This window comes from Hermetia illucens, chromosome 4 (genome assembly GCF_905115235.1).
Source record: "Hermetia illucens chromosome 4, iHerIll2.2.curated.20191125, whole genome shotgun sequence".
NCBI classification, from domain to species: Eukaryota; Metazoa; Arthropoda; class Insecta; order Diptera; family Stratiomyidae; genus Hermetia; species Hermetia illucens.
Window position 1 is genome coordinate 103,111,483 of NC_051852.1, and position 17,501 is coordinate 103,128,983.

Sequence of the window (17,501 nt, forward strand, 5' to 3'; positions counted from 1 at the left end):
TCATAAATACGGCCACAAACATACTTGGCCCAGCCGCAAAGAGTCGGAACGGCTGGCTTGACGATGAATGTAACCTGGCAACGGAACGGAAAAATGCTGCATACCGAGTAATAATGCATTTTCAAAGAACGCGGGCACGCGCAGAGCCTTATCACGAACTCCGGCGAGCAGAGAAGCAACTTCAAAGACGGAAAAAGGAATCCTGGAAGAACCAACAGGTCTGCGAATTCGAAAAGTACAGGGAGCAGCCGCACCAGGCGCAGAAGTTTTGCCAACAAGTCAGCAGGATGAAGCCTTACACACCTGGATGCTCATCCTGCCGAGATAAAGAGGGAAATCAGATTTCCGCTAAAATTGGCATATTGGAGCATGGGTTGAGCACTTTGATGAACTGCTGAACAACCAGAGCATCGGGAAGTTGGAGGTCCTGTCAACTGAAGACGACGGACAAATTCTGCCACCACCAAATTCGTGCAATTCATGGACTTTTAAAAATCATAAGTCGCCAGGAGCCGATGGAATTACAGCCGAATTGGTTAAATATAGAAGCGACCAATTTCACCAAGTGGTTCGTCAACTTGTGCTCAAGGTATGGGACAGCGAATCAATGCCTGACGATTGGCAACGGGGCATTATCTTTCTCATACATAAAAAGGGAGATATCACACAGTGCAGTAATTATAGAGGTATCACGTTGCTGAATACCATCTATAAGATATTCTCCTCTATCTTGCTAGGCCGTATAGCCCTATACGCCCAGAACATCATTGGCCCATACCAAAGAGGCTTCACTCCAGGCAAATCAGCAACAGATCAGATTTTCTCTCTGCGGCCAATGATGGAAAAACTGTTGGAATATGGACAATAGTTGTACCATCTATTCATCGACTTTAAAGCCGCCTATGATAGCATAGCCAAGGTAAAACTGTACACGGCCATGAGAAAATTCTGTATCCTGACGAAATTGATAAGACTTACTATGCTGACCCTGATCAATGTTCGAGGCTAGATAAAAGCAGCAGGATCACTCTCAAGACCATTCGACATCAACAACGGTCTACGACAAGGGGATGCCCTATCATGCGTCCTCTTTAATCTGGCCCTCGAGAAAGTGATCCGTGATGCTGAGGTAAATGCAAGACGTACGATCCTCTTTAAGTCCACCTAATTACTGGCCTATGCTGACGATATCGATATCATGGGAAGAACCACACGAGACGTACAAACTGCCTTCATCCAGATCGAGCAGGCGGTGATTGGCGCAAGATCTTGGGCTGCACATCAATGAAGGCAAGACAAAATATATAGTGGCAACGTCAGCACCGAAGACGAATCAACCAACAACATCAAACAGCACTGGTCAAACACGAAGAAGAATAAGGATAGGAGACTACAACTTTGAGACCGTTGATAATTTCTTATATCTATGGTCGAAAATCACAACCGATAACAGCTACGACGATGAAATTTGCGCATGGTTGTTGGCAAGCAACAGAGTCTATTTCAGCTAACTGTTCCGCTCGAAACGTCTCACCATAGGGTCATACATAGCGACGAAATCTATGAGCGATACCATGTCAGGTTGTGGATAAAATCCAGCTTAATAGGTTACGGTGGGCGGGTCACTTAATCCATATGGATGAGGATGATCCAGCCCGGAAAGTCTATAAGGACAATATTTATGGTAGAAAAAGAAAGAATGGCAGACCCTGCCTGAGATTGAACGATGGCGTAGGTCAGGACGCCAGACAGCTTTTAGGGATATTGAACTGGAGGACCTCGGCGCACAACCGGGATGTTTGGAGTTCCTTATTAAGGCAGGCCTAGACCGGATACCGGTTTTTGCGCCGTTGATGATGAGGTACAACTGTTATTTGTACCCCTTTTATGATGAACCAGAAGTCGCCACCCATATTGATATTCGAAAACGGGCAGGCCAGGTAGAGGGGATAAATGATGGAGCAATTTTCCGCTCCTTCTCAAAGGCAAGGTGGTAGGGAACACCTGGGATATTTTAGAATCTGAAGGATTCATTGAACGATGCGAGTCATGCCCTGCTTGGTTCGCAAGGGAAGCGATCGCTACACGTAGAGGAACGGAGTCCAAAACTTCGAGCGGCCCAAGACCAATTTAGATGGTGTTCTATTGCTCACTTAGCCGTCAAATACCTGGTAAGGACATTCTTCTATTTACTACTCTAGGACGGGTTCAATTGGGGAGGAGCTCAGTGTCACTTAACGTATAAATGCCTACAAATAGACGACTTGCATCTAGGCAATCTAGGCCACAGACAGCTCATTAAACGCTGCCTTACCTCTGCTCTGGCAGCGTGGATATGATTTATATGCATGTTAAAACCCACTTTGGTCACCCTACTTCCAGGGCAGAGTTTGGTGAATTGCCCCTGTCCTGTACGAAACCGCAAGTCGTCTTTGTTTTGTGCTACTATATGAGAACAGAAAAATAAAGAGTGGACGCCGCCATCATTTATGCTTCCTTCGGCCCCTACGATCTGATACAATTACATTTTATGAACTGTCCTGACATGTGGGCCCAATGCTTAAGAGCCTACTGATTAAAAGCCCCAAGTAATAGTGAAAAAGGCGCTAATAAAACGAAGCAATTATAGTTTTGACTACCATCAAGGTTGATGAGTGCATCGACCTCGAACTATAAGACAAAGAACAGCTGAGCAAAAGGGCCTTCCTGAAAGTTTTAATGAAGTTAGAGATGTACATTGCAGAGACTGTCAATATTGCCATCATTTCAGTTTGCTCTCTAGGACCCAACATCCTATCTCACGTCCAGAATGGTGGACTCATGATTGGAGGAAAAAGTGTTTGTAACTTCTAATGCGGCTTATATTGTTTGGCGCTTTATGTGACAGGAGTTGGCAGTGTGAGCTGTTAAGTCTTTGCCTTTAGCCGAAAATCACTCGGAGGCAGTTTCCCGCCAAATGTTGGAACTGGTCCTTAACTTAGCTACCAGGCCCATTTCATAAACTTACACCACTGCGATTTAAAATATTGTCCAACATTTCAACTTACGTTTTGCACGGACGATTATTTCCTATTCCTTCACTATTTCATATACAACAATCCCAACGGGCGATACCTGGCATTATCCGGACATAACAAAACGCACACGAGACAATCTCAGCTGATTTTGGCACTAGCGCGACTGGATGTAATGAAGCGTGAAGCATCTAGCATGAGAGTAGTCGCGCGCAACATCGTACGTTGCATGCGAGCAGTTGGAATTGGGTGAAAGTAGTTCAGCAACATTGTTGTAAAAGGACACCGTCGACAGTGCGTCATCACTTCACACTCCAACGACGGAAGGGTGCCGCCTCCTGGCCCCTCAGCGCCGAGCGAAAGGAGAAAGTGAGTGAGAAGGCTGACAGCAGGCACGAGTGCGGGACGTGCGAGAAAGGGACACTGGCCCGAAGGCGAGCAGTAAACGCCGCGACCTCAGTACGCGCTCGGGCAGGATGCGGGCCTGGTCCCAGTCGCGGGGTGTTACGTCGGTGACATTGGGCTTGCAACATTGTTGATGGAAGTAGTACAGTGTGTCGCAGAATTGAGTGCGGTTCGGGTTGGGGCCCGGTTGGCGTCTCTTGTTTTTTGTTGACTGTCGACGCGTCCAGTGCCATCGATTCGATCGCTCGTCATCGCAGTGGCGTTTGTCATTTCGCGCGGTCCAGTGTGCGTAATTTGCGTGGAGGTCGTGCTCGCGATCCGGGAGCAGAGCTGCAACCTTTTTTACGCGCTAACCAGGCCATTTACACTGTGGTGCCAGTAATTTTACATGTCGCTGCGCCCTGCCGTCCCTGCTGTCAGTGAAAGTGAGTGCTCGGCGCGACCGGGCATGTGCAGTACGTGTGGGTAGAGGACGGGGAGGAGGCCGCGGCACGGGTGGCGACAGCATCATTACTGTGTGTTCCTGCCCCCTGCTGTAAGGAGGAGGCTGATGTAACGCCACCGATGCATCTGGCGCTGCCTTAGCTGCTTGCATTGTATGCACAACAGCCACTACTTTGTAACGCGAAGGCGAAGTGGCGGCGGAGGTGACTGAACTCCCAGGTAAAAAAATTTGCTACATTGTATCAATTTGTCTTGCGATTCCACTTGGATTGTCCGGTGCGGTGTCCTTGCGGAGCCGAGTGTAGTGTCTTGTGCCGAATTCACCTCGATAAGTTGGAAACGGTGTGCTGGAAAATAGTGGGTGCACCCTGGGCCACCCTTGCAATTTCACAGTCAATTAACTCGGACAGCAACTGAGCCGAGGTACAGCCTCACTGCCAGCGCCAGGACTCTGCAAGGTAAACTTTTCATATCTCCCAGATCAGATTTTGTCGACTTGCGAGGAAAACTGCGCCCTTACATCTCGGCGCTTACTGCGACTACATTGTAAGCCCCCGATGCCGGCTTGCGGTGCTACTTTTTAGATGCTGTGCTGCTGATGCGAAGCACGCCCAGAATCTGCATCGATTTCATTGCCACTGCATCCACTTCGGGCATGCATGGCGTGTATCTGGCCCGTAGCCTTCGCATCGGTCGTTACAGCCAACCTCGATCCTGAGCTCGTTCCTACGGTTAGTGCGCGGCACGCAACAAGTGGTTCCATCTTAAAGTTGCTCTGCTAGGCATCTTTGCTTCGCGTGCATCCACGCCGGCATGTGGAATGGAAGAAGGAATTCTAAGTATTTATTTATTCATTTATTTATTACATTATCCGTTCGAGCACCTGCACAACAGGATGTGAAAGTTGTTGGCGGGAAGAACTAGTGCCTTGCAAGGCTGGCGGAGGATGTGGGTCGAAGGTCGTTTGAGGGATTATTGCGTTGTAATTGACTAAAGTTTCGGGAGGATTGTGGTCCTGCTGTGAAGGTTAGCTCAATGCCAGGGAACTAGGCCGAAGGTACAGGTGGAGAATGCTATATTCGTGAACTTCGTATGCTGAAAATATGCCAACCGACGGGATTGTAGTCGTCCAAGACAATGCTTTGCTATTGACCCTGGAAAATTGTTACTTTACATGATTTTCCGTTCGATTATATATATATATACAGTGTCGGACCGAATTGTGTAAATGTTCTTGACATTCTAGACTGTCTATGAATTGTCCTGAATCGGCAGATCAATTAAAAAGACTTTTCATGGTTTACGAAAGGCAATTTATTGTAGACAATATAAAAATCAAGAAGTTATACAAAAATTCATTTATTTAAGCAAAAAGCAATCAAATCCTTGTGCGGTTATTTATACGGTTTTGACGCATTACACAAAAAAAGGGAACATTTATATTATTAATACTTTGTGTACGATCCCCTTGCTTTAGTAACGGCCTGGATACGGGTTGGCATGCTTTCAACTAGTTTCCGAAACTCTTCTTGAGAAATGGAAGTCCATTCTTCATCGCAATGCTCCCAGACTTCATGTTGATTTTTAAACGCGCTTTGATAATTATAAACTCGATATTTCAGAATGTCCCACAAATTTCCTATAGTTAAGTTCGGTGATTGCAGCGGCCACTCCTGGGGTCATTGACCTGTTGCATTATTGTGCTCTCAACACTTTGACCCCACCCTGGCAAACTTGCCATGTATGTCAACTTAATTATGTCGATATATATGTTAGCAACCATATTTCCATTGATTCCATGCGGCATATTTAACACCTTCTGCATAAAAACATCCCCAAAGTAATAACTTTACGCCATCAAATTTCATTGTAGGCATTACATTGCTGTCTCTTATTGGCGTTTTAGGCTCTTTAAGGTTTAGTTAGCAAAACAAAACCTTATTAAAATCGGTTCAATGTCTGTCTGTCACACGCCCTTTTCTTAGAAACGGCTACACCGATTGACACGAAATTTGGTGAGAAGGTGTGAACGCCCAGACATGCAGTCGAGATTAAGGGGGGTTCCCATACATGCAAAAGGGGGGTGTACATTTTTTTCACCGAATATAGTCATGTTGGGTACCAGATAAAAGGTCTCGATTAGTACTTTTCGAAGCCGGTCTTGGTTTTGACATTTGTTAGCAAGGCGGGAAGTGGGAGGGGTGGAAAATGACGATTTCTTTAGCGGACCTATTCTTAGAAACTACCCAACCGAAAAATTTGAGAAAAAATATGCAGCTATCTCTATATGGTGCCCAGGCCTCAAAAAAATCTTCATATGGATACCTGCTCAATTTAAGTTGTTAATAGTATGTTGGGGTATAGTATTTTGGGGAAATTTAGTAGAAACACCCTTTAGTTTATCTTAGATTTATAAAAGTTTGTTGTAGTATAGAATATAATATGAAATATGTTATCCCTAAGTTTGATCAAAAGTGTACTATTACTAACAAAGTTACAGTAGCTCAAATTTGGCTTTACCGTGTAAATTTACTGCAACTAAATATCAATACCTATGGTAGAAAAAGAAGACGAGGCAGACCCTGCCTAAGATGAAGCGATGGCGTAGGTCAGGACGCCAGACGGCTTTTAGGGATATGGAATTGGTGGACCTCGGCGCAAAACCTGGATGTCTGGAGTTCATTATTAAGGCAGGCCTAGACCGGATAGTTCTGCACTCAAATATACTCACAGAAGAAACAAACAAAAGCGTTTATACCTGAAGCGCCGAGCTTCCGGTTTCCCGACTTGTTATGTTCATATTTTGGTCTATCAGGACCAAATAAGTTGATTTTGAACTCATCTGTCCAAACGACTTTTTCCCAGTCCCGTTTTATCCAGTTTTCATATTTTTTGGGAAACCCAAGCCGAAATCTCTCACGCTTCTCAGTGAAACGTGGCTCTTGTATTCGATTGCGCCCATGAAAACCGCAACGGATGATTTCTCTGGGGGTCGTAGGTTTGGAGGTACGTTGTATCACGTGGACAGCTTTTGTTGCACTTCTCGGGGATTTTTTGCTTCTTCTGACGCAATTAAACAGTAAACAGTACGTCTAACCCTTTCCGACAAAATCAGTTTTCTTCTACTACGGACTCGTGGAAGGTTTAACTGCGTTTTTAATTTTTTGTGTAAAACAAAACTTTATTAAAATCGATTCATTGTCTGTCTGTCTGTCTCACTTTTCTCCAAAACCGTTAAACCGATGCGAATGAAATCTGGTGGACATATGGGAAGTATGAAATCCCACACATATAGTGAGGGACACAAATTTACGTGAAGTTTAAAGGGGGCTCCCCCATACATGTAAATGGAAGATGTAAAAACTTTTTTCATCGAATATAGTCAAATGAAAGGTTTCAATTAGTACTTTCCAAATTTGATATTAGTTTTGGCGTGAATTGCAAAGTGCGGAAGTAAAGAGACAAAATGTACAGACTTCAAGTGAGACAGGGTTCTTTTTCGGAAGCTACTCAACCCAAGAATCCGAAAAAAATCAGTAAGGCGCGCTTAGATGAAAACTAGGCCTTAAAATATATACCATTCCGATACATGCTCAAATAAACTTACAAATAGTACTTTTAGAAATTGACTGAAAAACTCCCCCCTCAAATTCATTCTAGGAATACCATATCGCATCGGCATAGAGGACAATATTTCGTATACACGTATCAAATTTCATGGAAATCTGGCCATTAATGCCAAAGTTATAGTAGTTCAAATTTTCAGCAATTTCGCGCGAATCAACTGCTTCCAAAGCCATGCAAATAAGATGCTGACGTCATAATTAACGAGAATAATTGAGGTTTTGTGTAAAACACTTATGTAAAATCTAAGCCTAGTATGTATCAAAATTTCACTATGCTGGCAGTAGAGAAAGACATGGGCACCAATGACCCAGTATTTCAGAGGGAGAATCCTAGAATTTATGTCCTCAGGTTTACTTGATTGAGTGGAAATGGTCAGCTAGAAGTCCAGACTTGGATTCGGTCGAAAATGTCTATAAATCAATGCCTGGTATTATTTGTAATGAAAAAATTTAAAAATATAGAAAAAAACTGGAAAAACAGCATCAACAAAACTTATGGCCGAAAATGGTGAAGATTTCAAAAATTTTTCATTATCTAATGTCAGATAGATGTATCTTAACAATGAAAACAAACAACAAAGCAACAGCCAAATAGAAAAAAACTATTATCTTAAATTTCTTCATAAAACTTTATGTCTAAAATTTCTACACTGCCATAATTTATTGAAAAAAGTTCTCAGCCCTCCATTCTTTATTACATTTACCCTTTCTTCTTTTTTGTTTAAAAACACTATTCTATACACATTACATTAAGATCTACATCTATCTGGTCAACAAAGATGAATAATTCCACAAAAAAAGCAAAGTTTTATATCAGACTATACAGGGTATCCCGTTTATGATGGTTGATAGTACCAGTTGTTTGAGGAAAATTGTTCTATGGAATGGTCACTCTATCTTTTACCGTTACAGAGTTACAGCGTTTTTCGCAAATAGTGTCAAAAAGCTGGACCTTCCCAAAAAAAAAAAAATCGCGATTTTGATATCATTTTCGGAAACTAGATAAAATTTCTTATAAATGGATATTTTTTCAGTGCGACGATATAACTCTTTAAATTTAAAAGAAATTTCAAAATCGATTTTTTATCAAAATTTTAATATGAGTTATTGCAACGGTACTTTAAACTTACAAACCTGCAAAGTTGAGAAAAGTTGTTCCATTATGTTAGCTTTCAAATGACATTACGCATTAAATCCGAGAAAACGTGTCCTTGATATGGAGCAAATTCACTTAATACTCGACTTATGTTATAGGTGGAATTCCAACGGGTTGCTACACCATTCTTTAGTTTTAAGGCTGAAAGTTCCATCCTTTCTTGTGTACATTTTAGTTGGTTGCATGCGTGGCGACTTTTGTTAAAAGTCTTACAATTCCTTTTATTTTACCGATCACCACCTGCATCTATTTTAATCCCGATTGAGTTGTCAAATTTAAAGAATGCGCAAAACAGCTCCAGTGATTTAAACCGTTAAGCGGTTGAACTATTGATTTCATGTTTGAAGCGTTATCTGTAACTACTGTCATGATTTTATCGCCTATGTGCAACTCTGTTAAAATATTCTGTAATTTAAAAAGAGGGAGTAACGGTTTCGTCCAGGGCAGAGGCCTTGGGAGCAACGTGACCGAAAGTGGCAACAGGTTGAAGACGCTCCTTTATATAACGGAAAAACACGACAAGAGTGTGAATTTTATCCAAGTTTAAACCACCAATAGTTTGAACCTTTTTTGAATGCTTGGGTACTATGTCCCAAACCAAACAACACATGCGAAGAGATTCACAGTTCCCACCTTTTTACAAAACTTTGTATTAATAGGAGTAACCGTTTCTGAGGTGATAGGTGTGGCAGACGGACGGACAAACACGCAGAGAGACAATAAACCGGTTTTAATAAGGTTTATATTTACACAAAATTTTAAAAAACATGATCTTTATCTACCCTGCAATTTAATTGAGGTTAAGTGAGGTGCCAAAGGGCCAGTTGAGTTTCAACTGACTGGCAACACCTATATCTTGACCATATGGCGAGCAGCAGTAGATTTAGGCGGGAGGTAGCTATCAGGGGTGTTTTGATTTAATAAAATCTCGACTGCTGTTGTAAAAGCAAGGGGAAGAGAGTCCATCGGGCTCAAATCTTCAGATCTAGCCCGTAGCAGCTCTGCAACTAGATAGATAGTCGAAGAATTGTTTACCTAGTGTCCGCAGCCTTATCTTGACTAGAGTTAGGCATCCGCACAGGCTGTGCCTGACGATTTTTTCGTCTTCTCTGCAGCCTTGACAATGGGAATTGTAGGGTATGCCCGGTCTGGCGTCGGGTCACCTATAGGTCAATGACCCATGCAAATTGCCGCAATCGTGCAGACTGCTCTAATGCTGCCAGCATTTCTAAGTATCTGGCCCTAAAGCTCTCGCCATTTGAAGTCAACGGCTGTTAAGTGATGCGAGTAGAATGCACCCTTGACAGTTGTCAAAGGCCCTTCAGCCCGCTCATTCCCCTTTATGTTTCTATGCCCGATAACCCAGAGAAGGGTGACTTTGAGCGTGCCGCTCAAACTATCCAGCGCGACCGTGCACTGTCTCGAAAGCCAAGAGGATGTCGCCACAGAGTACAAAGCACACATGCAGTTCCTTGAATCCTATTAAGCTTGGCTGTACCTGGTGTTTGTATATGAACCATTCTGTTCAAGTATATATGGCTGTAGCTTCACGTGCAGGATGACCGATAGCTGCTGCAATTTTTTCAAATTGAAAGATTTTCACATGAGATATTTTTGGTTTAGTTTTTCTAAAATAAAGTGTAACATTTTTATACAGATGTGCTATTTCGAACCTAACAGCAACGATATGCGGCAATCATGAAGTTTCTGTTTCCTACTAAAGAAAAGTGCAATGGAATCGTATGCTTTGTGCGGCATAGGTCTTAGATCTGGAGACCATTTTGATCGATGATGACATTTTCAGTCAACAGCAATCGGAAGATATATTCATGGTCAATTGGTTAACTAACATACGACGTTTGCAAGCGATGGGAAAAATTAAAAAATCAGGAAATTGGGTAACCCCGTCATCTGATTGAAAGGCAAATGGAGAACAGGAAGATCGCATTAGAAATCCTACTTGACCGCTGCAGTAGAGAATTCCCGTCTTCGAATTGTGACAGGCGACGAGACATCTAAAGCGAAAAAACCCATGGGCCGTTAGCGACAGCAATTCGGTGCGGGAAATCATCAAACAGGTGTGGTGTATCGAGAGCTACTAAAAGCTGACTAAACGGAGCCAAGCTTTGATCGAAAAACGACCAGAAAGGACATGGACAGGCTGACAAGTAGATACGGAAAAGTATTTTTTTTGCATGATAATGCATCACCACGTATGTGGTCAGTTGACAGCTTTTGGTTGGGAAGCCTTAATCTACCCGCTATATTTACTAGATTTGACTTCTTCCGACTAACATTTAGTTTCTCAATGTACTTACGAATCAAAATTTCAAAAATTACAAAAAAAATAAAAATTTGCTTGATGATTTGATCTAAAATATGATAACAATTTTTTTTTTTTTGGAGGGGAGGGCGGGGGGGGGGGATGCCACCACCAGAAAGATGGGAAGAATGTATGGTTGCCAATGGAAAATATTTTTTGTTTCTCTTTCATATGCACACACCTGGCATTGTACATTTTGCTCAGCGTCCGCTGCTACACAATAGAACCATCTACTATTCTCGATCGAAGACCCCATTTTCTTGCAAAAGTTCTCTTAAAGGCGTAGTTTTATGTTCAGTTTCCAATTTAACTTGGGGTCCAGGATCACACCCAGATACTTTACATTGGAGAAAAGAGCCAATCTTGGGCGGGAAATGAATTTCAGGAACCTTTGCCTTGGTTGCAAATAGCATCAGTTCCGTTTCGGCTGGATTTATGTCGAGTTCGCATCTTGCAGTCCATAGACAAACCTTTCCTAACGCGCCCCGTATTCCCCACCACTCATAACGGAGGTTAGGTCGGTGGAAGCTCTTTCTGGCGATAATACATTCTCTACATCTATTCCTGTAGAATAAATTGTAATATTTACTTTGGAGCCCTTTGATGCCTTCCTCTCGTTGAGTAGCAGATTAACTTCGACGCACTTCGAGTTCGTATGTTGTTTCATCTTGCTTTGGAGTCCTGGCTTTTTCCAGCGCACCAAGGTCGGACCCTGCGCTTTTACCGGTACCGCAAAAAATCGCAGAAAGTGCAGCGTAGTTTATCTTTGACAAAATCGAATTCATTATTTAGTCGGTCAAAGAGACAAAAGCATCGTATATCGCATGCCGAAAGAATGTGCAATTGCGGGCAAGTGTTGCCCTGGCCTAGTCAAAGACGTTATCGATAGACTTAACCATGGATCTCAACTGTATAGCATCCAGTGAAGGTCTACCTCTTCTGGATAAAATGACAAACTATTATAAAGAACGGATTCGAGGTGATCCTTGTACCACTGTATTTTTTGTTGAGTTGGAGCTTCCCTTTACTCGTAAATACCGGGAATTAAAGATCTTTTATAGCGACTGGAAGAAGGGGATAATATTTGAAATCCTTAAACGGGTCAATGCAATAATTTGAGGAGTATTTCAGAGTGCCATGCTGGCACAAAGATAATAGCTAAAAAAATCTTCACCGCATCATGGAACGCTTTGAAAGCTTGATCGGCAGAGAGCAGACTAATTTCTGTTTTGGATTCTCCTGTGCTGATTACATTAATACCTTGCGGATCATTATTGAATAGTGTGCGGAGTTTAGTTTATAACCTCATCTGCTCTTGATTGACTTTGAGAAAGCTTTGGGCAGCGCAAACAGGCAGTTTGCTCGTATTTCTAATTGTATAGGCAGGAAGGGTAATCTGGAAAAATCAATAGCTGTTATCGGAGCGATATATACAAGTTGTTTCAAAACGAGCGTGTAAGCTGTATGACATACGATTCTTTATCCACTTCTAAGCAAAAAATATTAGTTTAGTTAGCCCTTGGTGAGTATCATAAAGCTACGCCGCCCCTAACCACCCCAAGTTTCTAGGTCTTTTTGCAGTAGTATTGAGACGATACCACCACCTGTTCTGGATGATTTCAATGATTTATAAGTTCCCACTTTCCATCTTACTCTACTTTCCGAACATATCCGTTTATCTATTTTCCAGTTTTATCTTTTCCTCCCCTGTCTTTTATTGGGGTGTCAGCCAATGTTACTGTACTCCATCGTGAGATAAGACCTTGGGAAATGAGTTCTGAGAAGTAGGTTTACTTTGTCGCCCTCAGGATATAGCCCGATCCTTCGCTAAAACTACATTATCTCCAGTTCTAATTCATTCCTGATATCACCGCCCATCTCGGAATGAGCCACGTTAATCCTCATGTGCCATAGACAATCTGTTCTGCCTATTATTTTAACTTTTTCCGAGTTGCCCTTAACACCAAACCTTTTATTCTGGGAACTGGCATATAGGATCTTCCGAAACTCTTCAGTTCCTAATTGGTTAATTCATAAGGGTATTCGCAAGGGTTATGTCTAGGATCTCCTACCTGACAGTAGTTACGAATATTGAGATATATCCTGCATTTTGTAATTCTAGCCTCTTACAAAGCGTGAATTCAAGAACATACTCACCTTTTTTTGATGTCGCTGTTTCTCCAAATTTTATTCTGCGCGCAGGAGAAATGGTAGCGTCACCAGTCTAGCGACTTGTTCCGTTGGGATTCGCGTGTCGTTTTTAAGGTTTTGTGTGAAACAAATCGAGTCGATGTCTATCTGTCCGTCCGTCTGTCTGTCTGTCACAGCCCATTTATTCGGAAACGGCTGGAGCGATTGTCACGACAATGAGTGAGAGCGTGTGGTCTGTTGTTCTCTTTACATATAGCAGTGGTGCTATTTTGTGTTGAGTTTATGGGGGGGGGGGTGAACTATGTTTTCCCATCAGTCTACCTTGTAGTCCACTGCTTGACTCCCATCAATCCCTTGTCATAGAATTCAGATCTCCGCCTAATTAGATCCGTTTAAGTTATAACCTAGCATAAAGGAGATGGTGCAGTGTCCGAAGTGGCTGAGCGTCTGCCGCTCATTTCTCATGCCCGAGTTCGGTTTCGGCCATGATGTATATTCGGCTTTGTGTTTGACGCGCTACTGTAGGGTTATCACTTGCGCAGCGTCATGTGATTATTATTATAAAGGAAAATAACAAACAGAATTGTGAGAAGAAATGCAAAATTTATTAAAAGCACGACATATGATCACGCTTCCTTGCTATAACAAAGTAGAATATCCATTGAATATACTCTAAAATTTCAAAAGAATTCCCATTTCAGGAAATGTCAACTAGTACCCGAATTCAAATATCTGGATTGATAGCAAAAAATCTTTAAAACAGAAAAGTAACTCCTTAACTTGAAATTACAAATATTTAGGATGTTAATAAATGAATCATTTCTTCACTTGTTTATCCAATTTCATTTCCCTGCTTCTGATACTGAGTACAAATAGAGAGTCTGTAGATTGTTAATTTTCCAATTTCCGGAACGGCTTCAAGAGCCTGAACTTTGTTTGCATATACACATGTTGGTTTTAGAGTTAAGTGAAAAATCTCGGTGGAGAAGAAACCTAGAAAATCAATAACAATAAATTAAATGAAATAATCTCGGGCAAACAAGGGAATGCTGTTCCAATAAAAGCGTTAGTGCTGCACACAAATCGATTGAAAGCAGACCCAATTAAAGGAGAAACGACGTACTTGAATGATTGGTTCCGCACGAACTTTGGGAAAGTGCAAGGAACGGCTTACCCAGCTATACTTGATGGGCAGGTATATGCATTCTGGTGATGGTGCAGCAAAGTTCGAGACTATGTAAATCAGCATAAATTCTTGAACAGTGGCTAGAAGAAGCCATGATGCAGCCCACGAGTGCTATAAATCCCCAATAAGAGACAGACGTTACACAAATGGGCTGCAAGTGGAATGAAATGAAATGAACAATCAGAATATCATCTATGTCGGTTTTAACATGGAACCGTATGAATTGAATTGATTGTTCGATTTGGTACTATGTATTTTGGAGAGAATGCTTGGAATCGTAAGGAGCTGTAGGACTGTAGGATGGGAACGAACATTCTTCGAAGATAGATGGAGAGAGTCTGAGTGGATGTATCTGCATCGTAAGCCTGATTTGTTGAACTGTACACGAGCAATGGCAAAAGGACATGAGGCCTTTAGGGACATAAACACGTCTCGTCAGCACGATACGAGCACTGATTGCACTTTTGACTGAAGTTTGTTGTCTTGAATCAGTAAGTCTCTCGAATTTTGTGTGAAATGCTTGTAGTTTCAGGAACTTAGAGACGATCGGATCAATAATCGATACTCTGAATAAGCAACGAAACGGAAAATGAAATACATTGTCTTATGTCAATATGGGAAGCCACTTGAATTGATTGGTTACTATTTCCGGACGTTTGTCCTTCGTCGTTTTGAGTATAGACGAAGGTTGCTTAGAGACATCATACATGCACGCTACAATCAGCTTGATTAATGAGTTAGAATCCTTTGGCTTGTATGCTCCTTATTCGGATATTTTCGGAAAATTCCATTGTAAAACGTTTTCATATATCTGCTTTCATAAATCACACTTCACATACATTCAACTAAAGTACAGATGTAAGTCTATATTAAGGAGCAATTACATTTAGTGCATACTAGGACTCTTCACCCAATGGTATTGTTGACTAACCAAAACTGCGCTCCTGGAGCTTGTATGAATGTGTGAAAACCGCCGAGTGGACAATTCCAATTTCTCAAACTAACTTGCTCCCTATTTCAATTTTAAATGTGCTTTCTTTTTTTCATTTGTCGCGTTCGTTGTATTCTGGCTCGGTATCAACGTTTCTGTTGTTGGGTTGGTTTGCGTTCTTTGTTTAATCCTTACGAACGGAAATCCTGCTATTATTTTTAGGAGTGAATTCGAATTGATTTTCCCTGGGTTCATTCCATTTCTACACCTTGTCCATGTGCTGAGTTCCCTGAAGGCGAATTTGGAACTCTCAACTTTACATTCAGTCGTTATGAGAGACAATCAAGGAATGGTCGATCTACAACAACTGGTAAGCGAGGACATGGATCCAAGCAATTCAATCCGCGAGAATTGATGACAGTACAATGGAATTGGCATAGGTGTAAGAAATTTCTGTGATTTTCAATTAAAGGCTTGTCAGGAAGAATTTCATGGAATTTGTGAGTGGATAGGGCGAAAACCTTTCCTGAAATTGGCAAACCTTTAGTGGATAAATCAACATTAAGCTATTTTTCGATCTTGTTTATATTTGTTACTTCATTTGAAGCAACCTCCTTGTGAAACACGTTTCAGACACTATTAACTCTTTGGATTGTTTATCTTTGACTCTACCTTTTCAAACGGCAGGAAATTCTACATCGGGCTGTATGTTACACGTGGTCAGTTCACTGTAATTTTCATATTTTCACAACGTTACGGATTTTTAAGGCCTGCCTTACTGGTCCTAGGATTCGTTATAAGACATGGCGTTCGAAATCGACAATTGTTTTTTGTGCTCCAGTTACCCTTGATAACCAGCACTATCACTGTAAGTGACAGCAACCTTCAGAGAACTGAGCAATTTAACTATTTCTTATTAATGCTATCAGCCAACGGTTACTGCGCTATAAAATTGCTTCGGTGCAACTATCATATTATAGATAATGTTGTATTTCACATCTGGCATTCCTTGGAACGAATGAGCGTTTCAGGTCCAAAATCTACTGTCGTTACGTCCGTCGTATTTTATGATTTTGAGCGCTGGCTGCATACCATAGAAAATGAACTACGCCCCGCGGGAATGAAGATAAAAGATGCTGACTTGAATCCATAGTCTAACACGCCATGATTACGTGGGATGCATCTATTGTGAAAAAATATTGAGAGCGGCGTTTTAGACGACTTATATATGGTTGCCATTGATCCCCTAAAGCAAGTGAATTATGTCCACACCTCATCGCTGAGGAGTTTGCTGAAATGCGCTTCAGTTCCCTTCAGGACTTCCCGACATGTTTGCTTTTCCCATTCGTTGGCCAGCTTGGGATAGTGGATTCTACGGCATGGCGTAGTCTTCCACCGTATGATCAGCATATCGATGGATAACTAGCCTGTGTGGTGATGACCCATGTTGAGAACTTTAAGTTTGTTGGTATTTATTTTCAATTCGACCCTATTTGTCTCTCTTTCCGAGTTGATAGATATTCTGCCAGGGACCAAGATCTTGAGGGAACTACCAGATGTTATCAGAGTAGTCGTGGACTTTGAGGAAAGATGGGGTGCTTCAAGTCCTCCGGATAAGGCAACATGAAGAACCTCACCGATAACAAGACGAAATAATATCGGTGACAAGATGCAACGCCAACGAACTCCGCTTTGTATTTTCTTCTGAAATGTAACCTCGGGGTAGTACGTGACATTTTGTGCTATTATATGTCATTCTGATAATAGCTATTAGTCCCTACGGAATGTATCTTCTGCGGGGAGCATTCTAGACACATCCCAGCTGCACGCTATCGAAATTAATGAAAAGCAAGTGGAGAGGGGATGTAAACTCCCCACACTGCTCCACAATTATCTACAGGGAGTTAATGTGCTCAATACAAGAAGTGGAAACCACTTTGCTTTTTGTCGATCAAGCTTTCTAGATGTTCCTCGATACGGAGAGGGAACACACAAATACCAATCCATTTGTCGCATTCAACCTTTTTGGAATCTTAATGATCATCTCGTCCTTCCACTCTCTGGGGAAGATTTCAGCATCGCAGTATTTCTCTATAAGGGGAAGTAGCAGCTGCAGGGGCCGGGGATATCGTCAAGTCCAATGGATTTACTTTGGTTGAGCGCATTGATGACAAAGATGATTTCAACTCTGAAAGGAGATTGAATTTTTCCTGATCACACATCACAGCACATTTATTCTTGTTCCTGCATCGTGATAAGTTTTTT

General features: G+C 41.9%; 2 protein-coding genes across 2 annotated transcripts in view; one reads left to right on the forward strand and one right to left on the reverse strand.

The window, feature by feature from the left end:
- The window catches only part of LOC119655943 (dnaJ homolog subfamily C member 24-like), a 49,078-nt gene extending 45,902 nt beyond the window's left edge, over positions 1-3,176 (reverse strand). Inside the window, exon 1 of the mRNA XM_038062134.1 lies at positions 3,048-3,176. The gene's annotated coding sequence lies outside the window, so the exon portion shown is untranslated. The remainder of the gene's footprint in view (positions 1-3,047) is intronic.
- Positions 3,177-3,331: 155 nt separating this feature from the next.
- Positions 3,332-17,501, forward strand: part of LOC119655935 (protein O-mannosyl-transferase Tmtc3) — a 41,828-nt gene continuing 27,658 nt past the window's right edge. The window contains exon 1 of the mRNA XM_038062121.1: positions 3,332-4,082. The gene's annotated coding sequence lies outside the window, so the exon portion shown is untranslated. The remainder of the gene's footprint in view (positions 4,083-17,501) is intronic.